This window comes from Protopterus annectens, chromosome 1.part0 (genome assembly GCF_019279795.1).
Source record: "Protopterus annectens isolate FY-2018-M chromosome 1.part0, PAN1.0, whole genome shotgun sequence".
Lineage (NCBI taxonomy): Eukaryota > Metazoa > Chordata > Ceratodontiformes > Protopteridae > Protopterus > Protopterus annectens.
Window position 1 is genome coordinate 1,685,102,059 of NC_056725.1, and position 21,592 is coordinate 1,685,123,650.

Genomic DNA, 21,592 nt, shown 5'->3' on the forward strand with positions numbered 1-21,592 from the left:
AGCAAGTTACGAAAATAAAATTGCCAGAGATTCCAAAGACAACCACAAGGCATTCTATAGTTATGTCAAGAATCTAAATGGCAGGGCTCAGATCTGCTCTGAGCTACAACAGAATGGCATTAAATATACTGATCCCAAGGATATTGCCAGTATCCTGGCAGATTGATTTAGTGCCAACTTCACCTCCCTAAAGGGCCCATCTCAGTACCAAAAGATTGCCAAATTCCAGTAATCACAGCCACCACACTCTCCAAAGCTAAGAATACAGCACCCATAGGACCAGATGACATCCCGGGCTGTGTACTTCATGAACTACAAAATGAACTGGCACCTCACCTAAGTGTCATGTTTAATCATAGCTTCACCTCAGACTTTGTGCCCACTAAGTGGCGCACAGCTACAGTTATCCCACTCCACAAGGGGGGGCTCCACCTTGGATCCTGGGAACTACTGTCCCATCAGTCTGACGAATCTGATCTGCAAGGGCATGGAACGCATTATCATGGAACTTATAAACAAAGACATTGGCAACCTTCAAACACTAGTCCCCACCCAGTTTGGGTTTGCGAAGGGCCAATCTTGTCTCCTGAACCTGATTGACTTCTTTGAAACAGTCTCCAGAGCTGTGGACAAGGGTAAGGCAGTCCACACAGCCTATATGGACCTCGGCAAGGCCTTCAACACTATCCCCCACTTTGGAATCATAGATAAACTTATTAAGCTGAGTATACATCCCTACATCACTCGATGGGTTGCCAACTGACTTACTGACAGAACCCAAACTGTAAAAGTAGCCGACTCCAAATCCGGCTCCAAACAAGTGACAAGTGGAGCATCTCAGGGTACAGTCCTGGGACCGCTACTGATTGGCATCTACTTCTCTGAAGTACAGGCCAACACTAAAGGACTCTGGCTAACAAAGTTCACAGATGACTGCAAACTGGAAGCCATTATTGAATCCCCAAATGATATGGATATTGTACAAAAGGGCCTTACAGAAACAGATGCTTGGTGCCAGAGCCATGGGCTCAAGCTTAATGCCAAGAAATGTATAGTTATCCCCTTTGGGAAAAAACATGCACCCATGATTTACCACATAGGTGGCAGTACACTAAACACCAAAAGTGTGATGAGAGACTTAGGGACTCAGGTGGACAGTGGTCTCACCTTCAATAACCACATTGCCACAACAGTCAGGAAATCCTATGTGGCACACCTCATCACTAAGGGCTTTTCATCCAGAAAAAAAAGGAGGTCATTGTCTCACTGTACTCATCCCTCATTAGACCCATTATAGAGTGCAATGCTCTATTTGGTATGCACCTCACAAGACATCTGCAACAGCTGGAAAGGCTGCAGAAATACCTCACTAAAAGAATCACAGGCCTAAAGCAGATGTTCTAGGCTGCCTGTCTAAAAAAACTTCAGCTATACTCTGTGGCATATAGTCTACTCAGAGGCGATCTCTGCTTAACATACAAGGTCATGTCAAACCCTGAGCTGTTGGACATGCTCCACTTAAAGAAATCCCAATCCCTCAGAGCCACACACTCCAGGGATCTAAACCTTGCCATCACAATGAACAAAACATGCTGGAGGGATAGGTTCCTGAACCAGAGACTCCTCATACATGTCAAGCAGAGCACCTCCTTGGCCCTCTTCAAAAGGAACCTTGAGAATTGGATGGGAGATAGGAAATTCACCCTGGGGATCATGTCAGTCGCCCTGCTAGACAGGGGTCCAGGAAAGTAAATATTGTGGGAAGAAATATCCAGGGAATTGTTATGGCTAGGCTTGTATAGGCCCTAGAGCTGATAGCCTAGTACCAACCTATGAACCTATGTAAACCGCCTTTAAAATGTTATCTTACCATTTCCCTGTAATTGTGGGAAAAAATTACTTTTTGTAAAAATTAACACATGCATATGTCAAAGATAATCTGGATACAGTTATATTAGGTAACATTAGTCTAAAGCCATTGCCAAGTCTTGTTGGTCACCACCCTCTACATGAATGAAGGTTTTCATATGTTTATGTATAATTTACCAGTGTTGAAATCTTTTTTCAAAACTCGTGTCAATTTTTTCTTTCACAAACCATGGAATAAGCATGAAAATATTGTTTGTGGTTTACAGATACAAAATAAATACTTTTAGTGAAACTTGCTATATACTACCAAACACTTAATTCTTTGTGTGTCAGATTAACAGTTACGAGTTAGCCAGGAATCAAATCCTGATTCTTATAATTTTACATAACTTGAACATTTCACTTGGTTTTCACTGTAAATGCCCAAAGATTCCTCAACTTCGTCAGTGCCAATGCATTGGATCAACTAGTTGACACCCCTACGAGAGGTGAAAATATCCTGGGCCTGGTACTAACCAACATGAGTAGCCACTGTGCACCCCTACAGTGTCATCCTCCTTGGTAAAATCCGACCATAAAGTGATCACTTTCAAAGTCAACATCTCCCCTGACACCCCCATCAGGGTCAAACAAAAAACTTTTCCAAAGCTGACTACAGTCCCCTGAGAGGAGGTATAAGCTGCTTCACAGCCACCATTCCTTCAGTTGGAACTAGCACTAATGTTGAAGCCTACACCAAAAAACTATACAAGCACCTACATAGCTGCATGGACTCAGCATTATCTGACAGGACCAAATCATCTTCCTCACGGAAGAGTAAATCTGTCTGGTGGACAGCAGAATAATCAAACTCTGCAATAAAAGAAAAAAAATTGCTGTCCAGGACCAAGAAGGAGCAGGTGCCATGTTGGAAGCGATCTGTCCTTTGAACAAGCAAATAAGGTCACTGGAGAAATCCTTCAAGGCTAACTTTGAGTCCAAATTGGCCACATCTGTTAAGGACAGTCACAAGGCCTTCTTCACATACATTCACAATCTCAAAGGTAACACCCAATTCTGCTCTGAACTGGTGGTCAAGAACACCACATACACAAACACCGTAGATATAGCCAACTTGCTGGCAGACAGGTTCAGTGAAAACTTCACCCTCCTGCCCCCCCTATCAGTAAACCAGGACATCCCTAGCACTTGCTCCCCTCCCCTCATTACCAGGGAGCAGGTCTTTAATGCCCTCTCAAAGGCAAAAAATACAGTCTTCATGGGACCTGACAGCATCCCTGGCTGCATCCTACAAGAACTTGGGCATGAACTGTCAACAGCATTAAGCATCCTAGTCAGCCAAAGCCTGAGCTCCGGCTTCATCACAGCCAAATGGAGGACAGCCACTGTCATCCCTCTACACAAAGGTGGAGAGTCCACTGACCCAGGCAATTATAGGCCCATCTGCCTAACTAACCTGATCTGCAAGGTCATGAAACACATTATCATGACCTTATAAACAAGGACATTGGCAACCTCCAAACACTTGACCCTACACAATTTGGTTTTGTCAAAGGGAGATTATGACTGTTAAACTTGGTTGACTTATTTGAAACAGTTACCAAAGCTACGGACAAGGGGAAGACAGTGCACACCACCTACCTTGACCTAGCCAAAGCCTTCAACACTATTCCCCATTCAGGCATAATAGATAAACTCTCCCAGCTAGGCATCAACCCGTATGTTACCAGATGGGTAGCTAACTGGCTCACTGATAGAACCCACTTAGTCAAAATAGGGGATGCCACCTGTAGTAACAGACCTTTAATAAGCAGTGTACCTCAAGGATCAGTCCTGGGGCCTCTGCTGTTTGGGATATGCTTTCCTGAGGTGCAAACCAAAACCAGTAGTCTGTGGCTGGCCAGGTTTGCAGATGACTGCAAGCCTGGTGCTTTCTTAAATTCCCCTAGTGATGTAAACATCCTCCAAGAAGGCCTTACCCAAAACTAATGACTGGTGCCAGAAGCATGGCCTCAAACTGAATGCCAAGAAATGCATCATTATCCCCTTTGGAGAAAATGGCATCCCCACTAATTATCACATTAATAACAAAATACTAAGCACAATCAGTTGTAAGGGACTTGGGCACCCAGGTTGATAGCAACCTGGCTTTTGACCACCACGTTGCCTCCATTTTACGAAAGGCTTTCTACATAGCCCACCTCATAAGTAAGGGTATTTCATCCAGGAACAAGGAGGTCATAACATCCCTGTACTCCTCCCTTATCAGACCCGTTATCAAGTACAGTGCCCCCTTCAGCATGTACCTTGCCAAGCACATGCAGTAGCTGGTGAGACCACAGAGGTTCCTGACCAGGAAAATCCAGGGTCTCAAACACCTATCCTATACAGATAGGCTAAAAGCCCTGTCCATCTACTCAGTCTCATACAGACTGCTCAGAAGTGACCTGTGTCTGGCATACAAATGCCATCTCAGACCCAGCCTTGATGGAGTTTGTCAAACTCTACTCATGCAACCTGCACGCATGGCCTCAACCTGGTCTGTGACATTAATAGAACTTGTTGGCAGGATAGATTTGTGCCCCAAAGACTCCCCCTTCTGTGGAATAGACTCCCTGTCTATGTCAAGCAGAGTACCTCACTAGCCCTCTTTAAGAGGAACCTGGATGACTGGATGGGAAACAGAAAATACACCCCTGGGATCCCACTTGTGCCCTGCTGGACAGGGGAAACAAGTGCTGACTTTGTGGGAACATGGGCAAAATTCTTAGCTAGACACACACATGCGCAATCACACACACAAAACAATTGTAGCTTTAAAGATTTCAACCATATAATATCATATTCTTGTTTACCTGCTTAGATCATACCTCTAGCAATTAACAGAAACAGAATTTCTTCCTGTTATAGCCCTTTGTTTTTCCTGCATCATATTAAAACATTATTGCTTTTCACTTCACCAAGAAATCAGTGAAGTACTTTATGAACATGCCCTCCTTGTAACATTGATTCATTAAATCTACGGCTGATTTCAGATTACCTAGGATGTTTACTTTGTGATGGTAAGAAAAAAAATGTGGATTTAGTCAAAACAGCTTTTGCCAAAAGAATATTTCACACACGTGAGAATTTGCACTTGCATATTTCATTCCCCCTTGGCAGTAATGCTATTTTTAATAATCTGGACTGTACCCATACTAAGTGGCATAATTTAATATCCTGCTGTTTTAAAGCTCACACATCACACTCTGTGTAACTGGAGAGTTTCACTAGAATGTCAGTGTAAAACATGTTACCCACTTGCTGATTATAGTCTGTAAAAGTCACATCCTTGTTGGCAATGCAACAGTCTTGTATGCATGCATTTTTGCAATTAAATTCTGTGGTTTAGATCTCTTTGAAAGTCAGTAACCTGTAGAAGTAACTAACATTGTGTTTATGAAATCTTCAGCAATAAAAATTATATATGAAATAAAACCCAAACTTACTTGAATAAACATAGGCATTTTCCCAATATATGAGGTTAGGGTACACCAATGCAGATATAAATATCCTGCAACAGTCTTTTTGCGCAAGTATATGTGTGTATATGTCTGTGTGCATTTATAATATCAGAACACATTTGCTTTTATGCAATACAGATCTTTCCTGTGTTTGATTATCATAATAAAATACATTTACACTCCTCAACTGAAGTTCTTTTATTAAGACACTAATATAATCTCAGCACTAAATAAAGAGCCAGCCTGTATTCAGGCAGAAATAAAAGAAAATAAACCTGGAATAAAACCGTCAGGTTAGAAATTTACAAATCACTTTGGCTTACAGCCGACATCTGGAATTCATTTACATTAAAACCAAACTGTAATTGCTGCAATCATTTTTTATACCAAACTACTTGGAATTAAAACCTGTTTAAATATGATTGTTTTAAACTGTCAATACACATAAAACCTGTAAAAAGAAAGAACATGTTATTAAAATCAAAGTCACATTTTTATAAGACACATTCTTTTCTTTTTCTTCTCTCTTTCTCTTCCTGCTCTAAAAGTATCTCACAAATGGAATGCAGTGTCTCTGCATCTGAATATCTTTGTCCAGAACTTTAGAATTTATGGCCCACTGTTCTACAGCAAATGGAATGCATCTTCTTTTTTCTTTTTAAACTGTTCAGACGAAGAATCTTGCATTTCAGTCTTTACCTTATCTGGGAGTAGAAGCACTGAAAAGCATTGCCAGGCAGAATACTGTCCGATTTAAATTACAACATATTTTCATCCTTGGGCAACTCAGAACAACAAAGTACATTTAACGAACTCGCACATATTACTGCTTAGAGACTTTTAACCAGTTCATGGTTAAACTATATGCTGCAAAAAAGTAACTTTTGAGAATCATTAGTTTATTTGTGCCTTATCAGTCATGTCTACACAACAGTTAAAGATTATCATTCTGCCATACAGCAGAGATTATTTTACTATTTACTGTACTAGACTATATAGGGTGTCATTAATGCTCTCTGGGACTGAAAAGAATTAATGTATTAGTGTCTTAGGTTTCATTGCTAACATGCAATTAAAAAGAAAGTTTGTCCAATGTCTATAAATCTTGCAGAATGAAAAACACTTGAAATAGTACCGGCTTTTTGTTCTTGTTTTGTTTCTGACAAAACATACTTTGTTGTGAATTGAAAATCCTGATGCCCTAGCCCCAAAACTTCCAGTCTTCATCAGGATGTCAAGAAAGTCTATTATATGGGCTCATTTTTGAGAAATGTAATCACATTAGTTTCTATTTTTCCACTTCTTTCTCTTATCTGGCATTTTGAAACAGGTGGATGAGATAACTTGCTAGGTTCTTTTAGTGAAACTGGTTGAGAAAGCCAGTGTTAAGAAGTTTCTTATTACAGTGTTTCTCCAATAAATCAGCTAAGACACAAAATCAGTTCAAGGCAAACCATATATTATCAGAATAGATTAACAGTAGATTTAAATAGACTAACATGGTAGAGCTATGGACTTTTTATACATATAGTAGTATTCTGGAAAATTCCTTCCAATTATAATTATTATACAGAACCTTTCAATACTTATTATACATGTAGTAGTATTCTAGAAAATTCCTTCCAATTATAATTATTATACAGAACCTTTCAATACTTATTAATTTCAGCATGTTCTCATTACAGTACTGTGTTCCCATGATTTCACCCATGCAGTACATAACAAGACTGTATCCATTATGGGACATTAACAGAACAAGCCCAAACTATAATATTCCTTTGTTTCGTAACAAAGCAGTACAATGAGCTTTATCTAACATGAACATGTAGGTGCTGTACATATGCCTTTCAGAATACAAACAGTCTTGTGATCTGAAATACAGAACTGCATTTTATCAGTTGTAATTTCTGAAATTATTTTACTAGAGAAAATCCATTTTGACACTAATATTTTTTGATGTTATAATATAATCAACAGTGACTATTACAGGTAAGGCATGCTACAAGCAAGACATCTGAATCAGTAATTATATGAATTGCATGAGTTGTAATGATACGGAATACAATCAAGCAATGGACCATTTTACATACTTTATGACTAACACAATCCAATCTATAACTGCAAGGGTAAACTTAGGATGTCTGAACAATTAGCACCAGTAACTCATCAATAAAATGTTACTAACAGGTGGCATTGCATGTGTGAAACATGTCTGCACCTGTGGAGTAGATGCAGACTGAACATGTACAGTGTGTGTAAGGGCCACAAGTGAACTACATACACTGGAACCGTGATGCTACAATCTACAAAAAATAACACCATTATGATTAGCACTGGTTACTGATGTCATGACAGAACACATTATTGGGGAAGGAAAACGACAAGAGGTGTGAAAAGCATTTCACAAAAGGAGGATTTAGAATCAAAAACAGTGGGCACCTTTTGTAACATCATTTCCGTTACCAAAGGGAAGGTGGATAAACATGGTTTCTGAAGGCCATGTAGTATGTGTTGGGATCACATAAGCACTGTATATACTGTGTTAAGAAAGCATGCTGGTAGCTGTTTAACATAGCTGGAGTACATTTTTTTTACAACATTAGGCACAATGTGATCAAAAAGTATGATAGGTAAAGTGGATTTAATTTTACATTTTAGTGGCATATATGACAAAGCATGTCACCATTACAAAGCCTGCATCATTTAGTCAGGTCACATAATGTACAGTCTTAATCATGTATTTTCAGTATCATAGTAAATATCATGGCAGTTATAGGAATGACACTGATTGGCATTAATGTACTTCAGGTACATGACAGATAGATGATATATGCAGCACTCACTACATCGTGATACTGAAGCAATGCACATGGAAAACATCTGCACTTCATTTACACAGTGCTGTGCAGAAACAAGCTGCTAGCTGTGCATATGTAATGTTGCGACCGTTTACTGTAATGGCACAAAATATGTTTCATTGTATTTGATGATGCCATTTGCTACTGAATATGGGGCCTTGCAGCCCTCAGTTGATCCACCATACCTGCACACACTTCTGAATAGAACAGAAAGAATCTTTTCACTGACTATACTAGCTTTTAACTGTACAGACTTGCTGAATACATTCTGGCTGATGGGGGGGGGGGTGGCACCTTGCATCACAGCAATCTTCATCTTAGTCTTAAACATGCTGTACTAGACTTCCAAGATGGTTGCACATTGAGTACCAGCTTAATTTCAGCTCTCCCAGTGTGAAAACAGAAACTCAGAATAGAGAGAGAGTAAACTCCTATTTTAGGGTAAATCTCAGTACTTGGCTAGTAAGTGCACTACCTGGATGCCAGCAAAATCAATCACAAAAGGTGAGGAAAAACACTGACTGGGAAGAATTCTGCAGCTGTTCAGCAAAAAGCAGTAAAAGCTCCAGCTTTGGTGCAAAACATGATTTCCAGTAACCTTGGGGAAAAATTTGTCAAATGTACTCAGAGCTGATGTGAAGGTTGAAATGAAGAAAAGGCTGGTTGAATATGAATCTGCTCAAGAAGAGCTGTTTCAAAATTAGAGGCCAGAGCATGTAGGGAAAAACTCAGATTTTTGGGTCTATATTATTTCAAAGAATGGCACTGCATCGAAAATGCAGCCCATCAACCCCTCCACACCCCCTGCTAACTATGTATACCAACTCAAAGATTGCACTACAGTGAGGAAAAGGGCAGATTTCCTGATTCCACTGTAATGCGATCTCAGTCAGAATGGTTTGGACTGCATTTTCAATGCAGTGCCATTTGATGATGTGGCTGTTTGCTGAAATGATACAGACCTGAAACTTACTGCTGTGCCAGAGAAACTGGAAGGAGCAGACTGTATTAATTTTATGAAAACACAAATAAGCAACTGGATTGGTATTCCACAGCAAGAGTTGTTGATTGGAAGGGCACATCATGTGCCTGGTCCAAACTTGACTATGAGAACACAGTCTAGACCTTTAATAATAAAGGTGCAACCCTACCAGCAGAAGGAGTTGATTATGACAAAAGTGTGGAAGGACAAAGTACTAAAAGTGGGAGACAGTAGAGTGTTTGTGGAAAATGATTGCTCACTGTACACTAGGCAGAAGAGAAGCAAATTTATTCCACTAATCAGTGAAAAGCAGGTGTGATATTCAAGCTGCTATACCCAGCTATTTTCAGAAAATTCTTTCCTGAAGGAGCAAAATGATTTGTTGATGCAGAGCATGCTATGGAGAAAATACAAACGTTTGTCCAACAAAACATGAGCTATGAAAGTGAAGAAGATTCTGCTTCCTGTTCTTCTAGTAATAATGACAACAGAGACTGTACCAGTGAAACCTTTTCCAATGTTTCAATGGAAAATACTTGAGAGGCAGAAGAAAACACAAACATTGGCTAGAAGAACTAGGAGTACATTGGAAGTGAAGCAGAGACTAGTTTTTGGAACTGGAGATCACCAGGAATAAAACAAGCAATCCAGAAATTGACAGGTGAGATTTACAAAGTATTAATTATATTTGTGAAACATGATGAACAAAAACACCTGGAAATATTGGACTTTTTGACTTTGTTAAAACTAGTAGGGGAGTGTAAAGTACATGCCATTAATATTTGAAAAAACATTTAGTGGAGGGGAAGGGAAAGAAAGAATTAACCATAAGTAAAACACAATTTTGTTCTTAACAGTAGTATTTTTTATAATGCATGATATAATCTGCATGCTATAAAGTATTTTTTCTCAATTATTTCCGAGTGTAATGGGGATACTAAAGTAAACAGGTGCACCTGTTCTTTTTTTTCCTTCTTTCTTTCTCTTATTCAGTTTTTAAGAAATATAGGCACTACAATGTAAAAAAAAAGAAGAAACGTCTGGTCAAAGAGCATGATGCAAAAAACAATTCATGTGCTTTTTCTCACTGTTGCATAGGGGAATGACTGGATTAAGGCCCTTTGCTTAATCTAGTAAGTTTTAAGAAAAAAAAAAAAAAAAGAATACTGACTATAATAAAAAGTTTTTCTCTACCAAATAAATGAGTATTTATAGAAGCAACTCTGTATCTGGTTCTCATGTCTCCATGGAGCCAATCTGATAAACAACAATAAAAACAGAATGCTTCTTACTTTAAAAGGCTTTCTTTGAATGGCTAGGGGATGATGTTTTCTGAATACATTCAAGTGTTCTCCCAATCTAGGAGAGTAATACAGATAAGATAAAACCAGACAGCACTTAGTAGAAGCACAGGTGTTATAATGTGTCTCAGCATGGATAACTTTCTTTTAGGTTAATCCAAGTTTGTAAGTATGGCTATCATTCTGGGACAGTTATTCCTAATATCAGGGTAAAAATTCAATATTTGAAGATGTACATAGTTGTGTGTGTTATTATTAAGTTCAATTGTTTTAGGGGTATATTGGGTTTGTGCTTGTTTTTTTTTTTTGTTTGAGGGCTGTCAGTAAAACAAAAAATTTGTAAGATGTGACATAGGTTCAAATGGATATGACAAGAAACAACTGTATAAAATATTAACCTGTCAAACATTAGTGTATGCATGTAACACAAAAGCTGGAACTAGACACTTAACAAAAAGCTGTTATACATAAAAGGTGGGAATAATAACTTTTCAAGAACATGATATATTGTGTAATGTTTTTCAATGTCAATGATCTCACAGATAAATATAAAAAAGAAAGAGTATCACGCAATATTAAAAATGTAGAGAGCAAATAGCTATGTTACATCAGACACACTTGGAAAGAACCGAACATGTGTGTCTGATAAAGAAAAATTTTCAAGATGGTTATTCAGCCGAATAACTGGGGCAAAAGAAGAAAGAAGTACTTATATTAATTGCAAGAGGAGCTCCAATAGTGATAGAAGAGGATAAAAAAGATAATAATAGTAGATTTCTAATACTAAGAGGTGACCAACAAGGGAGGAGGATTACACTGGTATGTATTTATATTCCACAGAAAACTGCTATAATGGAGCTTAAGAAAATTCCGGGAAAAATAATCAGCTTTCAGCAAGGAATATTACTTAATTGTATGGACTGGAATTATATTTGCACAGTGAAAATGTGTCTGGGGGCCCAGAAGGGAAAATATAATAAAGGATAGCTTTTTGAATAAATTTATGAAAATATTTGGCATAGAAGATGTCAGTTCAGTACTAGGAGTTTGGAGTGAATTTACATATTTTCCCCAGATACAAAAACCGGGCTAGGCTAGCCAGAATTTACATTTCACAAGAACATGTGCATTTAATTGAAGGTCTTGATACACACCTAATAACCATTTCAGATCATGCACCAGTAATAACTAAAATAAAACACAGGGCAATTAAATAAAAATGAGACACTGGTGCTTTCCTACCTATTTAGTGAAAAGACAGGACTTTAAGTACTGGATAGTAAAAATTATTCCAAAGCTATGAGAGAAGATAGAAAATTTCTTCTGAAAATATAGCTAGGTAGTGGGATAAAATTAAAGTGGAGTTTAAAAATAGGGTTGAAATAAAAAAGGGAGATATGGCTAAGTAGTAACAAGAGTTATTTAGAGAGACTGACAAATGTTAAAGTATTGCAAAATAGGGGGAATCCCACAGAACAAGAAGTGGAGCAACTGCAGAATGCTAAACAGAAAATAAGGGATTACCTCACTAATATTAATGAGTTTAGAAAGATTGGTGTTAAGCAACTGTGTTTTTGATAATAACTCTAGAGCACAAACTTTTAGCACAACGACTCAGGCAACAGAAATTAGAAAGGGCTGTCGCCAAGCTTAGGAGGCCTATAACAAGGAAGATAGTAAGCAATCCTGTAGAAGGATTGGAAATATTTTGGAAATTCTATGAAAGTCTGTATAAAGCAGAGAAATGTGGAAATCAAGAAAAGATACAAATAGAAATGTTTTATGGAACAATTAAATATGCCAAGGTTATTAGAGGTAGATGAGGCTCAATTACTAACAGTTAGAACAAGAGGAGGTGAGATAAAAATGGTGATGTATATCCAATCTAAAAGAAAGTCCCCAGGAATAGATGGTATTCCTGTGGAAATATGGCAGCTAGGAGGGAAAATTGATAAAAATGTGGAAGATTTTATTTATTATTTTAAGGGAAGGAGAAATGCCAGCATTCTGGAAGAAAGCAGTGGTAGCTGTAATACCTAGAGGGTAAACATCCATCAGATCCAGCTTCATATAGCCCCATTTCAATACTAAACCATGATTATAAAGTATTTATGTCTATAATGGCTAAAAGAATGGCAAAAGTTATGCCAAAATTGATAGATATGGATCAGTGTGTTTTTGTGGAGGGGAGGCAAACATTTGACAACATTAAAAGAACACTGGTGATCTGGATCTGGATGGAGCCAGATGTAAGGAAATACCACTGTTTTTGGTTGGTCTTGATGCAGAAAAAACATTTGACAGAATAAGCTGGGACTTTATGAGCAGGACAATGGAAGCATTTGCATTCCCTGATAAATTACAAGGTTGATTAGGAGGATATATGAGGGACTGGAGGCCAAAATTAAAGTGAGTGGGGTCCTCTCTGATCATTTCTGCTTGAGCAGAGAAACCAGGCAGGAGTGTCCTTTCTCCCCTTTGTTATATGTATTATATTTAGAACAATTGGCAAAGAAAAAATGGACTTAGAAATTCAAGGATATAATTGGTATGATAGTCAAAAAAGCAACCTCTATTATATTATTTTATACCTGACAAAACCAGAAAGGGATATTACAGTGTTGTGGAACATTCTGGGACAGTTTCAAATCAAATCTTTTCAGAATGCAAAATTGATGAAGCTAAAACAAAGGCAATAGTAGTAAATTATGTACCCAAACACAGATTGGTTCAGCAAATATCATATTTATAGGGACATGATAAAAATTAAGTATTTAGGAGTATGGATTAAAAAGGATTCTGGTGTGGCAGCTAAAGATGGGAAGAGACTAAAAATCTAATAGAAAAACTGAGAAAATGGAAGCTCTGTTATATGGATATCAGTAGTAAGATACAAGCAGTTAAAATGTTTTTAGTCGCTTTATTTTTATACACAGGTCAGACATATGTTTATCAACCAGAGGAGAAGTTGTGAATAGCAATTAATAAAGTGCTGAAAGAAAGAGTCAAGTGGGATAAGCTGATTCTTCCAAATAGAATAAGGTGGATTGGGATTACCCAATTTTAAGGGATATATCAAAGCAACACAGTGAAGGCTCCTGTACATAGCACAAGCAAAGACCATAATTCAAAGTGGAAAGGGATGATGATGAAACAGAGGGGAAGGTCAAGAAATAAGGTGAGACTGGGATTTGGATGCAGACCTTTAAGGAAAACAACAATAATCATACAGAGACTTATATTCATAAAGTAGCAGAAAGTATTCTAAGAACTAATCCAACATAGGATCATAGAAAGTTACTAGGCTATTGGCCCTGAGGCCCTTATACTCCTAGCCAAGAGTTTAGCCCATGTTTAGACAAGTCAGCACCCGATGCCCCTGTCCAGCAGGGACATGGGTGGAAGCCCAGGAATGTACTTTCTGTTTCCCATCCAGTTGTCCAGGTTACGCTTAAGAGGTACTCTGCTTGACATGGAGAGAGAGAGTCTATTCCACAGATGGGGGAGACTCTGGGACACAAATCTGTCCCGCCAAAAACTGCTATTGATGTCACAGACCAGGTTGAGGCCGCACATGCAGGTTACTCAAGTGAAGCTTGACTTGTGGATATGCAGCAGTCCCATCAAGGTGGGGTCCTAGATCATCTTGTATGCCAGACAGAGGTCACCTCTGAGGAGGCTGTATGAAAGTGAGTAGAGGGATAGGGATTTTAGCCTGTGTATGGTAGATTTCTGAGGCCCTGGATTCTCCTGGTGAGGAACATCTGTGGTCTCTCCAGCTGCTGCATGTGCTTTGCAAGGTACATGTCGAACTAGACATTGTACTCAAACACCCACATATTCGGAGGTCCTCAACAAACACATACCCAAACAAAGGAGATCTCTGAAGCAAAAACACACGCAATCTCCACAGCCCCCCCTGCATATGTGGGTATGAGTAGTGTTTGAGTTGTAGTGATTGTGTTGACAACCTTCTCAGTACCAGATATACTGGCTTGTGAGGGAGAGAGCACAGACTCTAGGTTCTGAATGTAACTGCATCTCTCTCAAATTGTGCTCCTAGGTGGTAGTAGTAGATGGTTGCCATGTACATGAGCCAGTTGCTAGACTCTCTCAGGATGCTCATATCAACCAGACTGCCAGGAGAAACTGTAAGAAATTGTCCATCCGTATTTGTCAGAATCTGAGGGAGAGCTAAGGGGTAGGACAAAAGCCCAAGTGCTTAAACCTAAACAAAGAGGCTTAGAATAACACAATTTAAGCAGGCTATAAACAAGCAGTAATAAATGCAACAGAAAATAAATGCATTTTTTGTTAGTAAAGTGGAAAGGGAGAGAGGAGGAACAGAACATAATTCAAGGTTAAGGAACTAAGGGGTTTGGCCTTCCCAAATGAGGTTTGTAATAGATAGAATGAGCTAATGAGATGGAACTGTGAGGAGTGCCCCAGATCAAATTTACAGTAGGGGCAGGCAACTGCAAAAGCCATGAACCTTAAGAACACAACAGCAGTTAGGTGAGATGGTGGGAAAAAACTAAATTCAGCCACAGGTCAGCAAATATATAAATGGAGACACACAAAAGTAAATAATTCAGTGAAGCAAATAAATAAAAACAGTGCAGTACTGCTAAGCAAATAAAAAGTGCAGTTCTGTAAAGCAAATAAGTAAAAAATGTGCAGTACTGTTATGAAAGACTGAACAGTTAGATAAAGTGCAAAAAATATACTTATGTAAACGGTGTAATTCCAGAACACTCTCAGTCAGGCACACTGGAGCTTCTAGCAAGGTAAGCAGAAATTCACATTAAGCTAATACTATTATACCAGCAAGATAAAAGACCCTTCCAAAGCCACAACTTGAGACAATGAGATAACACAGAAGCTGTTTGACCAGTGTTTCCACCCTGGAATGAGCTCATCACAAACTCCCTACTGCCACAGAGAGATGGAAAATACACCCAATGTGGAACCAGTTAGTCCAAGTTAAAGTGCTGTGCCAATTATCTTAGACTAGAAATAAATAAATCAGCAAAGATCAAGAAACAAAATGTAGGCAGAGGTCAGCAAATATATAAATGCAGACACACAAAAGTAAATAATTCAGTCAAGCAAATACATAAAAAACAATGCCATACTGTTAAGCAAATAAATAACAACAGCCCAATTCTGTAAAATGAACAAAAAAAAAACAGGGCAGTACTGTTAAGAAACACTGAACAGTTAGATGAAGTGTGAAAATATACTTAGGTCAGCTCTGTAATTTGAGATTGTTTCTCAGTCGGGCACAATGGAGCTTCTAGCAAGATAACCAGAAATTCAGAGAAAGGTAATATTTTTATACCAGCAAGATAAAACACCCTTCCAAAGCCACACCACGAGGCAATCAGATAACACAGATACTGTTTGACCACTGTTTCCACCCAGGAATGAATTCACCACAAACTCCCTGCTGCCCCAGAGAGCTGTAAAGGACCTTCTATGTAGAACCAGTTAGTCTGAGCAAAAGTGCTGTGCCTAATGCCTTAGAACAGAAATAAAAAAAAACCCAGCACAGATCAGGAAACAAAATTCAACCACAAGCAAATAAATAAAAACAGTGCAGTACTGTTAAGCAAATAAATAAAAACAGTGCAATATGGTTAAGAAACACTGAACAGTTAAAGTGCAAAAAAATATACTTATGTCAGCTCTGTAATTCCAGATTAAGAAACACTCTCAGCCAGGCACAATGGAGCTTCTAGAAAGATAAGAAATTCACACAAAGCTAACATTTTTATACCTGCAAGATAAAAGACCTTTCCAAAAGCCACACCTTGTGGACATTGGATAACACAGAAGCTGTTTGACCACTCTTTCCACCCTGCGATGAGTTCATCACAAACTCCGTGCTGCCAAAAGAGCTGTAAAAGATCCTCTATGTGGAACCAGTTAGTCTAAGCCAAAGTACTTTGCCAAATACCTTAGAACAGAAATAAAAAAAATGAAGCAAAGATCAGGAAACAAAATTCAGCTAGTGGTCAGCAAATATATAAATGTAGACACAGAAAAGTAAACAATTCAGTCAAGCAAATAAATAAAACCAGTGCAGTACTGTTAAGTAAATAAATAAAAAACAGTGCAGTACTGTTAAGAAACATTGAACAGTTAGATAATGTGCAAAAAATATACTTATGCCAGCTCTGTAGTCCCAGATTGTTTAAGAAACAGTCAGGCACAATAGAGCTTCTAGCAAGATAAACAAAAATTCACACAAAGGTAATATTTTTATATCAGCAAGATAAAAACCCTTCCAAAGCTACACCTTGAGGCAATCAGGTAACACAGAAGCTGTTTGACCAGTGTTTCCACCCTGGAATGAGTTCAGTACAAACTCCCTGCGGCCCCAGAGAGCGGTAAAGGACCCCCTATGTGGAATCAGTTAGCCCAAGCTAAAGTGCTGTGCCAAATGCCTTAGAACAGAAATTAAAAAAAAAATCATTAAATAAGAAAGAAAATTCAGCCAGACATCTGCAAATAAATAAAAAAGTGCAGTACTGTTAAAGACTGAACATTAGATGAAGTGCAAAAAATATGCTTATGTCAGCCCTGTAATTCCAGATTAAGAAACACTCTCAGTCAGGCACAATGGAGCTTCTAGCAAGATGAGCAGAAATTCACACAGAGGTAATATTTTTATACAAAGAAGATAAATAACTCTTCCACAGCCACCCCCAGAGGCGGTCAGATAACACAGATGCTGTTTGACCAGTATTTCCACCTTGGAATGAGTTCAACACAAATTCCCTGCTGCCCCAGAGAGATGTAAAGGACCCTTATGTGGAATACGTTAGTCCAAGATATATCGCTGTGCCAAATGCCTTAGACCAGAAATAAAAAATTTCAGCAATGATTGGGAAACAAAATTCCGGCAGAGGTCAGCAAATATATAAATGCAGATAGAGAAAATAAATAATTCAGTCAAGCAAATAAATAAAAACAGCACAGTTGTGTTAAGCAAATAAAAATAGTATAGTACTTTTAAGCAAATAAATAAAAACAGTACAATACTGTTAATAAACACTGAACAGTTAAAGTGCAAAAATATACTTATGTCAGCTCTGTAATTCCAGATTGTTTAAGAAGCACTCTCAGTCAGGCACAATGGAGCTTCTAGCAAGATGAGCAGAAATTCACACAATGGTAATATTTTTATACCAGCAAGATAAAGGACACTTCCAAAGCCACACCTTGAGGCAACGAGGTAACACAGAAGTTGTCTGACCAGTGTTTCCACCCCGGAATGAGTTCACCATAAATGCTCTGCTGCCCCAGAGAGGACTAAAGGACCTCCTATGTGGAACCAATTAGTCCAAACTAAAAGTACTGTCTCTAATGCCTGAAACAAAAATAAAACATTTCAGAAAAGATCAGGAATGAGCCCGCAGGGCGAACAGTGTAGGCAGACCCAAAAGAAGTAACAAACAGGATAGTGAAAGAACAATCAGTGTGGAGGAAGGTGAGTATAGAGGAATGTAAGCAAAGGAGGATAGAGGGATGGTTAGGATAACTGGTTCGGGGGAAGGATATTGTGTGTTCACAGAATAGATTGGAATTTAGGAGGAGGTGAGTGAAAATAACTACCTTTTGTACGTCTACCAGGAGAAAAAGAAGTAAGACGTCGGTGGTGGGTAAAGACTGCCCTCTAGTGGTTGATCCTGTAATATTTGAATGGGAACCATTTTAGGAGGCTGGAAGGTAGAGAACAATGGGGGAGAGCTTGGAAGAGTTGGAAACTAGAAGGCTAGAAGAAGGTAGGTCGGTGAGGTACAGAAACAAAAGAGGGATGTGGCTGCTGGCTGTTCTGGCAGGGATAGCTATATTGAAAATCCTACAGGCTAGACAGCTTTATCATATACAGTTTAAGGGGTTAGAGCAGCATTAACCTACTTTCTTTTAATTTCCTTGTAGTTCAAGTTGTAGGAAGAGCTTTATTTTCCAGCTGAGAGATAGGCAAGCGGGGTGTGATAGATATAATTTGTTGGTCTTGGTTGCCAGCAGGGCACTACCGCTAGGAAAATTAGGCGAAGAAGGTTGGAGAGCTAGAGAAAAAAATAGGGGAGAAGAGAATTATAATTACATTAAAGGACCACTACGGGCAAACAATGAAAAAACATATATATTTTTTATCTTGCCATGATTTACTGCACTTCCTAAAGCTGCCTGCAGCAAAATAAGTGCTCATTCCTAATTTTATTTTTTTTTACTCTTGTCTGCTCTCATGGGGGCAGACATAGTGATTCCTTTGGAAAGCTAAATCTGTCTCAATGCACAGAATGTGAGAACAAATAGCCCTACCATTTGTTGTCAGACTAGACATCCATTCACTTAGAATGGACCACCTGAAAACAAATGCCAAGTTTGAGAGTCTGCTGCTCATGTGTCATTGACTGGTATGTGCTGAGTTTTACAAGTTTTAGCGTGGAGTTGCCACTAGAGCAGCATTGGGCAGCGCCGGTTTAACAAGGTTAAACTTTTTCTGGCTCCATAAAGTGTGTTCTTCATTTTTTCCCTTGAACTGCTCTACTAGTAATCTAAACAGTATATCCCTTAACTAAAAAGCGCAGCACTTGTTCCTAAAAGCTTTTACTTGTCTTAAAAGCATCTTCTTTTCAGGTTTAGCACTTCTGTATTATACAAAGTCCCTCACTAGCAAAACCCCCCCAGGAGTACCCACTTCCTTACTAAGTCCTCTCTTATTCAGTTACACCCCTAACTTCTAAATTGCTCTAGCATGTCGAAGGGCCAGATGCTGGCGTCCTCTCCTGTCCAGTTGGTGAATTTGGAAATATTGAGGCAATGTTACAATTGCCTCATGTACACTGACAACCCTCTCCTCCTCCCACATAACACAAATACTTGCGAGAGATGCAGCTATTTAGCCAAACTGGAGGCTGAGCTCTCTCAACTCAGGACTGGCAAGACCAGACAGGAGGAGAAGGCAACTACACACACCACAAAACCAGTCTCACATAAAGCTATCACAACAATGAATCAAACACATAAACACACAAAGTCGTACTCGGAGGCTCTGAGCAAAAATTTACCTAAACAGCAGAGGCCTCCAAAGCAGACATCCAAGCAACTGCCACCTCATGACACACCACAGGCAACACATAAACCACAAAATCAGTGTGCAAAGCAGTCACAGCCCTTAAGGCCAAATACAACACCAAACATACTTGTCATAGGTGACTCCATAGTCAGACACACTGACGTCCCACTCACCAGGCTGAACAAGGAGAGAGTCACAGTAAGCTGCCTATCGGGCGCTAGAATCCACCACATAACACAAGCACTCGGGTCACTCCACAGCAAGTACAAATATGACACAGTCATTGTCCATGCTGGTGTGAACGACCTGAGACATACCTCCCTGGACTACATGAAAAGAGACATAGAGGAGCTCTCTGATTATGTAGCCCAGGCAGGTATGACCCTGACCCTGAGCAGTATCCTTCCTTCACCAAGAATGATGCCACAACATAGAGACAAGATGATCAGCTTTAACAATTGGCTTAATTTCTGGTGTCATTCAAAGGGGATCCAGTGTCTGTCTGCCTGGGATGACATGCTTGACAAGCAACGCTGCTTCACAAGGGACGGCTTGCACCTGTCACCCCTGGGATTCCGGATATTGGCTAAGGCTCTTGCCAGCCCCATAGTGCCTCTTTTAGGCAAGGCTCAAATTCTAAACCTACCACCCTAGAAAACAAAAATGGGAAGAAACTAAGGGTAATGCTGCTCAATGCCAGAAGTCTAAATCTCAAAATGCACGCTCTCGAGGCCCTTCTCAGTATGGAGAACATCGATGTCTGTGCTGTGACTGAAACATGGTTCAAGGCTCCTGAGAGCACCCCGGCACTATCAGGTTTTACCTCATATCATGCGTTCTGGCCCCAAAACCCGGACCACACCACAAAAGGAGGGGGTGTATCCATATTCATCAAGGATACCCACACCTCCAGGTTGGTGGCAATGCACGGAGCATCGGAAACCATCCAGGTGCAATTAACCATAGGCAAAACTGCTCTACAATTTGTAGCATGCTACAGGCCACCCTCTCAAACTCAGAAACCCCACACAGCCTTCCTGAAGACACTGGAGGGTATAAATGTATCTCCAAACACCATTATATTGGGTGACTTCAACTACCCGAATATAGACTGGGAACATTACTCAAGCCCCAACTTTCTAGCCCAAAGGTTCCTGGAGTTCATAAATTCAAATGCCATGGAACAACTAGTCACCCTTCCCACAAGAGGAGAAAATATACTAGATCTCATCATCACAAACATGGGGACAAAATGCTCCACACCGGAAGTATATCCCTCATTGGTGAGATCAGATCACAAACATATCTTACTGGAAATCCACATCCCGCCCCCACCCCAAACAAAAAAGACAACAGTGAAGAACTTCTCTAAAGCAAACTTCACACTACTCAAGACTGGTGTGGTATCCTTCAAGGCCCCCGAGCCAGTGGAAACCACAACCCAAGCTGCGGAAGCCCTTACAAATGCCTTCTACAAACACCTCCAGGACTGCATGGATCAGGCAATCCCTAATAAAACCAAGACTCTTTCCACCAAGGGCAAACGTCCAGTCTGGTGGACCCCAGCCATAAACAAACTTTACAATAAGAGGAGAAAGCTGTTACATGATAGAGCAAAATCCACAAAAGAGAAGACACCCTTGATCATTATTAGTAAAAAAATACGAGCACTCATAAAATCATCCAAGGCCAAATTTGAGAGAAAAATTGCAATAGATTCAAAAGACAATCATAAGGCCTTCTTCAGCTATGTTAAAAACCTGGGTGGAAACTCCCAGATATGCGCAGAATTAGTCCAAAATGATACAAAAATCACTGAACCCACAGACATTGCCAAAATACTGGCAGACAGGTTCAGTGCAAACTTCACCCCCCTCTCCCCCCCAAAAGGAGAGATAGCTATCCCAGCGGAATGTAGCCTCCCAGACATCTCTAATGCGCAGGTGAAAGCTGCTCTCTCTAAAGCTAAAAACACAGCATCGATGGGA